This window comes from Prosopis cineraria, unplaced genomic scaffold (genome assembly GCF_029017545.1).
Source record: "Prosopis cineraria cultivar Desert tree isolate PC_DT_omini unplaced genomic scaffold, ASM2901754v1 PC12, whole genome shotgun sequence".
Lineage (NCBI taxonomy): Eukaryota > Viridiplantae > Streptophyta > Magnoliopsida > Fabales > Fabaceae > Prosopis > Prosopis cineraria.
The window spans coordinates 41937693-41946240 of NW_026555343.1; the positions used below are offsets into that span (position 1 = coordinate 41937693).

At 33.5% G+C, this 8548-nt stretch overlaps 1 long non-coding RNA gene across 1 annotated transcript; it reads right to left on the reverse strand.

The window, feature by feature from the left end:
* Positions 1-3519: 3519 nt before the first annotated feature.
* On the reverse strand, positions 3520-6511 carry LOC129287709 (uncharacterized). Its single transcript, XR_008587786.1, has 2 exons — positions 5905-6511; positions 3520-5427 (listed from the first exon to the last, which is right to left on the reverse strand). It is a non-coding gene; the product is annotated as an uncharacterized LOC129287709 (long non-coding RNA).
* Positions 6512-8548: the final 2037 nt, after the last annotated feature.

The following is an 8548-nucleotide window of genomic DNA, read 5'->3' on the forward strand; positions in this document are numbered from 1 at the left end:
TTCTTCTTCTCTCCCCACCTTCATCGCCCTCAGAATTTGAAGAAGAAGAAGACCAAGTTTGGTTCAGAAACTAGGAAGAAGGCTTTTTTGTAATTGGCTGCATCCTGGACAAGCTTCCACTGCAAGAAATCAAATGGCAGTTTAGATGTGGCCGTCGAAAACGTCACACCCACTGGCACGAACGAAGACCCAAAGATTTTTGTTATTTAACTGTGTGCTTGAATCGACAAACTGGGATGCATTCTTCACATTTATTAAGCTTCTTGTCGGCTTCCTAGACGATGACTATATATTTATACATTTTGGGGTGAGGGAGTATTTAATGTCTTGAATATTTCAAACGTTTGGTTGTTTGTTTGCAGGCAGTGGATAGCAAAGCTGCTGGGTTTGCAGTGGCTATAGAGATGAGGTTGAACGAGGGCCCAGGCTTATTTAATTCGGCCTCATCTTAGAATAGGCCCTGGATCTGGGCTGCTCCAAATTGTTGCCCAGTAGATTGAGGTCAGCTCAAATCATAAAATGAAGATGAGATGTGTCTTGCTTTCCATTAAATCAAGACGCACGAATCTTTTATATATTATTATTTACATTTATTCCAACCTTTTTCTACACTACTCTTGCAATCAATTGATGCATGGGATACTTTCCTTGACCGATGTGGTAATTACCAAAAATAAATAGCATATCAATGTCAATAGTCCATAAATCCAAAGATATATTTAAATCTATAAAAAAAAACTACATATAGACAATGAAATTTATTTTTAAGACTTCCTATTAAATCAATATAACAAACATTTGTAATTTATTGATTGGTTTTTTTTAGGCCAAAGAAACAAGTTATTTTTTTAATATAAAAAAATTGATACACGCACTAATAGTCAAAGCCAAAACAAAAAAACGAAAAAACAAAGGGACTATTTGAAACTATTTTTATTTTATTATTTTGAATACTAATGTTTTGTAGAATATTTTTTGAAAATAAAAAAATAATGAAAATAGGTATTTTTTTTATTCTTCCTTATTTTTAAAACAATAATCTCAAAACACCTAAAACTTTAAAAGTTATTTTTATTTTTCTATTTTTGAAAATAATATTTTATTTTTTGTTCTCCAAAATATTTTTTAAAAACACATTACCAAATAAATTTTGTTGTTTTCCTATTTTGAAGAATAGAAAGTTGTTTGCAGATCATGTTTCCAAACAAGCCCAAAAACACTCAAAACCTTTACAACTATAAGCTAACAGACCGAACTCACAAAGAAAGGAGAAAAAACAACAGATACAGAAAAAACAGTCAAAATAACAAAAGAACAACAGAAACAAAACAACCAACTAACAATAAAACAGGACCAGCAAACAGTAAACAATCTCTTAAAAATAGAGACACTAATTTATTCATTGCTTAAGTTGTATAAAATGATTGAAAGGGAGCTTGTTGGGAAGATATGATAAAAGCCGAAGAAAAGAGGGCATGCATCGAAGAGTGTGAATAATAATAGTTGAGGGGGTGGTTATAGCCTAAAGAGTGAGAACAGAAATTAAGAGAAAAAGGTGAACCAAAGATGCGGGGATAAGAATTCCACAAGCATATGTCAAAAGGTCTAATTAACACTCCACAAACTGTACCCTACCAATATTTATTTGACTTTATGGGTCACCTATTGTCACTTCAGAGTTCAGACTCACAATGTGGTACACCTACCCCTTTGCATGCAAACACTACGACCTCCTCTCTTCACTGTCCACATGCATAGGGCAAAACACTTCTCCAAGTTTTTCTACTCCTCGGTTAAATATGTCTTTTTGTTTCTCTCAATTTAGAATTTTATATAAAGTTCTTTTTATAATAAATGAAGTTACTTTCTGCAAAAAGAAAAAAAAATAAAGGCATCTCCAAGATGAAAATTAAAGGTGAAGCTCGTTTGCTCACTCAATGCTCTTTCTCAACATTTTTCGTTCACTTTAAGAAAGTTAGTTCATTTTAACAGTTATATCTGAAATTGAAATAATATTTGGACTAATATGTACTTGAAATTGATGCTTCTTTTTTCTTTAATTTAATAATACTATCCATTCATGAGGGATAATTTAGGAAATATGTAATTAATACTTTTTTTTACCAAAAATATTAATACTTCTTGAAATTTATAATTTTTCTTATAATAAAAAAAAGAAAGCATATAATAATTTCTCTTATATTTAACAACAAAGGAGGTATATTACTATAACCCATCAATTTACATTGAAGTAAGTGATAAAAACTCTTGTTATCTTAACAAGTGCTTGGAGGTGCCATTTTTTATATTTGTTTATGCAATTCAAACAACACTTCAAGGAAGTTTATCCTTTCTGCTTTAAGTAAAAGGGAGTGTTAAAGTCATAAAATCCAAGCGTAGAAGCATGCTTAATTTATACTCTCTCTATACATATAAATGAAGTTCTTTAAATATAATTTACAACCCTAACTTTTTATAAACTTTAAATAAGACTTATTTAAGGTGTGAACTGTAAAATAATGAGGGATAACATTGGAATAATCATTATTAATGATTTTTTTAAATGCCTTCTATTTTGGAACATCAGTAAGCAAATCACCTCAAAAATGTTTTATAACATGGAATTGAGGGAGTAAATTTTTATATACTCTTTCCATTAAAAAATGTAAGGCATTTTTTAGAGAGTCAGATATTAAAAAATGTAAGATATTTTTAATTTTTTGAGGCATAATCATTAATTTTTTTTAAAAGTGTCTCTATTGATGAATGACTTTATACTTACTGTAGGGTGTTTAATGGAGGTAAATATGAATAGATATAATTAGTTTAAAGGTATGTAACTACTTTATTAAGGGTAAAATTTGGTTAAAAATATCTTATATTTTTTAATGAAGGGAGAATAAGTTATGATTTCAATATATTTAAAATTTGATTTTAAAATATAGGGAAAGTCATATGGAGCAAATTGTAACATACTCCTTTGTCCCTATATATAAGGTATTTTTAACTAAATCTCACATACCAATAAAGGTTTGTTATTTAATTAAACTCACATAAAAATACAATAATTTTTTAATTTTATCCCTAATAGTATCATAATTAATATCATGATGGTGGTAGAAAACATACATTAATTATCTATTATACTTTTCAAGATAAGAATAAAATTATCTAATTATTTAAAAATATTATTATGACCCTTTATATTTAAAAATAAAATAAGTTTTTGAAAAATGGCGGAGGAAGTATTCCGTCTTGAATTATTTTTGTGGAAATGTCAGGCTCAAATGAGACCATAAAGGGGGTGTTGTGGGCATTGAACTGTCATGGCATGATTCATGAGTCATGACCCCATTCTTCAAAATTCCAGAACACGTATCGTGAAACGCAGCAGGGTTGGTTGGATCAACTTTTATGAATCGTGAAAGGTCAAAAAGATCCAATTTCCCAAAAAGCCTCTTCTTTTTGAGACATCACTATTCTCATTTTCACAACATGCTAAAGTGGGTTCAGGAGACAAATTTGAATACTCGCTGCTTTATGTGGGAATCAAGTCTCAAAATGGGTTTCGTAATATCTTTCGTTTAGATCGACACATCAGCAAAGATAGACAATGTAACACGGTATTTTTTTCATCCATTTATTCACATTCTTACTTGGGACTAGAGAAGGAAGGGGGGGGGAGAAATGGTGTCAGCCACTTTAAAGTCGTCTACCTTCAACATAAAACGCCAAAGCGGACTTTGATCGAGGAGGTGGCCCACCCATCACCCATGGCCTTGCAATTTTGGTGGAATTGATTTTTTTTTTTTTTAAATGAAGGTCAATCATTTCATAGAATCATCAAGTATCATTACTTCATGATATTGATATTGATGACGATATTAATTTCATCGCCGAGCATCCAAACGTCAGGGTAAATGGAAACGGTGAAAACGGATAGAGTAAATTGAATGAAGGTCTGAGCTTTTCAGGGAATCAATCACCAAGTCAAAATTAGAATAGGCTTTACACCAAAAACAAAGATGAGGAAAGAGAGAGACATTCTGTTTCCTAGCTTTTCGTTTTCACACAGCTATGCACTCAGCTTTCTGTCTCTTCAGTCTTCACGAGGTCATCAACTTCAGGGTTCACGATGGAAATATTACCCTCTTTTATTGTTAATCGATGCGCACAAAAGCCAACATGACTTGCTTTTAAAGCTTGCGAACTGAAACCACATTCAAGTGGACCTGGGAATAAGGTTCCGTGAAATCAATGAAGAAAACAAAGGGGAAAACAACAAAAGAAAAAAGAAGTGGTGAGTGAGTCAAATTGGATCCCTTCATCTATTCTCACATAATCACGTGTCTCGTATCCGGAGAGAGAATACAGAAGAGCGCATAGATTTTTTTTTTTCCCCCAGAATAGTGATCTGATATGAGCCGGTTGAGAGAGTGAACACTGTAAATATCATTCCTCTTGTGTTCCCCTACATGCCTCTACCTAGCTGCTGACTCTTCCTTTGCCTATCATTCTGCTGCTGCACATGCGAGCGGCCAACCCCTATCAGTCACTCTTCCAATTCCCTGAGTTCTCGGGTAGATGAAGCAATAAAGAAATTAATAAAAGGCGACCCCTTATAATTACATTAATCATTGATTCAATTCCCATAGATGCACACCATTATAGCAGAAAATAACAAGCTTTAATTAGTAGGTACCACCTCTGATAGTTTCTCATATACTCTTTCAACCTGCAGAAAGGGTAATCGCTTAAAGCTATGTTTGGACTGAAGAATGTAGCAGTGTCTTTCATTCTCCATTTTTCTCACTCCAAACATGCTCTAGAGGCATAATTCTGTAGAATCTGGAGAGGCTGGGCATTATTACCCATTTAAATAATCTCATAGAAGGTCGTCTACTATAAAATAGAACAGGCTCATGCTTCTGGATGTCTGGGGAGCTGGACTTTTCATAACATCACCCTTTGATTAACGCAGCAATGGCATGTACTTGCAAACCTCAATTTCACACTGCATTTACATGCTCAGTGTACGGATATCTAAGATGAAGATATATTAATTTAATCCAAACAATCTAGCAAGATCCGTGCTATTATGAACAAAAAATAGCAGATTTACGAGTTACAAGATCTGCATTGCACCTTCCAATCAAAATATAGGATTCTTCGTTCACCGAAAACAAAATGTAGGACTTTTTTTTACTACTGAGGGAATTGAGGAGAATCCAATATTAGAAAGGGCGTGTATATATGGGTGCGTGGGAGAGCGGGTGGAACAAAAATTGATCGAAAATTCTAATCAAATATAGGTTTCACCTTATTATCAGAGTTGACAAGGGAGAAATGACGAAAACTGTCACCCCTTTTCTCCTTCATCTAGCACACAGGCCTTCAGATCGAAGCCCAGTGTTAGTTGTGGAAACCCTAAATAGATAGAGAAATATGTAAATATATTTAAATACAAAAATGGAAACGGCGAAACTGAGCTAATAGGCAGCCAGATCTGAGAAAATATGGCAGAAACGGACAGATCGGATGCTGGGAAAACACGATGAGAAACAAGATCTGGGGATAATGATGAAGAAAAAGTGTTTGACCTGACACTCGAAAAACTAACTTGGCTTTTTCCTCCCTCTTTTCTGAGAACATCATCATAACATGATCAGAGGAAAAGGAAGAAAACGAACGGAAAGGAGGTAATGATGATAGCCTTTATGGGAGAAATTGGTCAAAATACTTCATCATTACACCAATCTGCGTACAACCTACAACTTCAATTTCTCGGAAAACAGAAACCCATGTTTCAGATCCGTCTATAACTAACAAAAAAACAAAATCCCAACGGAACAAACCGTGGAGAAAATTCATAATAGAGAAGGAGGAGGCGAAAAAGAAGCAAACCTTGCTAAGCGTAGACAGAGATCTCGGCGTATAATCCCGGGGAAGCAAAAATTGGGGGGAATGAAGCCTGGTCCGACGACACTTGAGGCTCAGATCACGCGCAATCTCCAAATCTGTGAGATACGCCCAGAGGATGAGTGAGAGATGGAGACAGAGCGGATCGAGAAGAAGGGTCCTCGAGCCAGACAACATTCCCCTCAAAACACAAAGCTTCCTCCCGCATACATGGCTATCACCTTCAAACTTACTCAATACTCTCTGATCTTTCTCTCTCTCTCTCTCTCTCTGCATCCCTCAAAGAGTGCCGACTGCGTGAAGGCAGGAAGGGAAAGAGAGGGAGAGGCCGATGGTGGTGAAGAGGAAGGGGAAGAGGATGAGAAGAGAGGAGAGGCATGAAAGGAAAGAGAGGGGAGATATAAGGAGAGAGATTACAAAGGCAATGGAGAAGATGACAAAAGAGTGGTGAAGTGGTTGACCCTACCGGCCAAGTTACTCACTCCTAGAAATGACCACGACTTCATGCACCCCTCCTCTTTTATTTCCTCTTGTTAATCTTTGTTTTCTGAAAATTTACCTCCACACATTGCTCACGTAATCTGAAATACTGGTAATATCGATAGCAACGCTTCACTTTAATCTTTTCTCAAATACTTTTTAATCCCTTGTTTATTTGTTTAAGATTACTTTTTAACTTAAATTTGGAGTTGTTGCCCGGATTTTCCGTGTTACATGTATGTATTGAGTTATTGACATTGATTGGTATACAAATCTCAGTTCTCACGCAAGATTAAAAAATATATAAATCATAAACCTTGATGAAGATTACGATTTGATTGGGAGGACAATAATATTGCACACGTTCCAAATTCAAAACAAAGTCGCGGATAGACGGTGAAGAAAATAAAACTGGCGTCGCACCATTTAACAGTAGTTAATAGATAATGGTACAGATTAACGCCTGCTTGTAAAATTAAAGCTATTTTTTTTTTTGAAAAAATTCAATCTAATATAAAGTCTAAATGGAGTGGTGTGCGTCCCCAAAGCCACTCCCGCTGTTGCGTCAAATTAGGAAGTGAAAAACAATCTGCTGCTACTAAGTACAGATGTTGCCCAGTACGAAGTGGAGAAAGAGAAAGAGAAAGAGAAAGAGAAAGAGAGTTGGTTGAATTTGCAAGGGGAGGAATATGCAATGAACCTGTGATGTTAAGATGAAATAGAAGAAAAGCTACAGTAGTTTCAAATTAAAAACAAGGGAGAGATGAATGAGGGATGGGGAATTGAAAGTGATGGAATGAAAGAGAAGAGGAGTGTCAGCGAAGAGGGAGGGGGAGAGCAGGATGCATTAAATGCACAGAGAGAAGAGAGAGGGAAATGATGGATTAAATAATGGAGAGCTGGAAATGGAATCAACTCACTCACACCCACACCACTTGCGTTTGTTCATTTCTTCATCTCTTCAAAAAGCAGCCCTCGTCTGCCGTGCCCTTTCTGACTTCCCACTTCTTTCAGCCCCTTTTCTCGCCCTTCCTTTTCCCTTCTCTACTTTTTTTTTTTTTAGGTAGTAAACTACCTGGCATTATATCAAAGTCCATGCCCCTCGCTAATCCAAATCAATAATCTCGTCACAGCCTAACAAATGCGATTCGGCTGAGGATTTAATTCAAAATTTATGTATAAGGTCATGTGATGAAATTTTATTCTTAATTGTATTGTTGGACATTGTGTAAATACTTTTCTAAGCGTTCATTAAATTTAAATACATATCTTAATTTTGATAAATCTTTGAGATTTAACTGATCTAAGCTTTCTTTTATAAAAAAAAAAGCACAAATTACTTCAGAAGGATGGATTCATTTATCAATTCAGTAGATAAAATAATTTTGAAAAAATTAATTCACAAGTTCTTATAATTTTGATCAATTTTGAATTATTAAATTCATGTAATTTATTTTGTTTTAATCAAGTCTTATAGTTTAATCTATTAAATATGTTAACCCTCTAAAGGTTAAAATTAATAATAAATTATTAGGTTTCACAAAACAAAAATACTCTTGAAGTTAAAGAAAGATTAATTTAATAATTTTAGAAAAAATAAAAAATTGATTTAATACCTTTCTTGCATTTTTATTTATTTTTATGAAAATTATACAAGTATAAAAATATTTATAAGATAACCTAATTATATAAATTTTAAGTTATAAAAATTTTGTAATTGACTTTAAAATTATAAATCATTTAATAAATACATAAAGTTCTTATTTTGTTTTTTGGGAGAAAAATTTTAAGGATTTTAACTTTCAGAGATTAAAAAATTTAATTGATCAAACTATAAGAGCTCAATTAAAATAAAATAAATTGTAGAAATTTAATTTAAAATTGAATAAAACAGTAAAAACATATTAATTATTTTTGCAAGAATCTTTAATATTTAACTTTTTATTTGGTGATACTATTCAACTAGAAACTTGTTATTCACAGCCTCACAGGTATATTTTTAACTTTTTATTCTTTATCATATATTCACTTTAATGAAAAATAGTTTTTCGAAGATAATAGCAAAAATGAAAGAGTTAGGCCCCACTCCGATATATAATGTGGATCTCAGCAACATGAAAAGTAATTCAGAACCCCCAAAAAAACAACG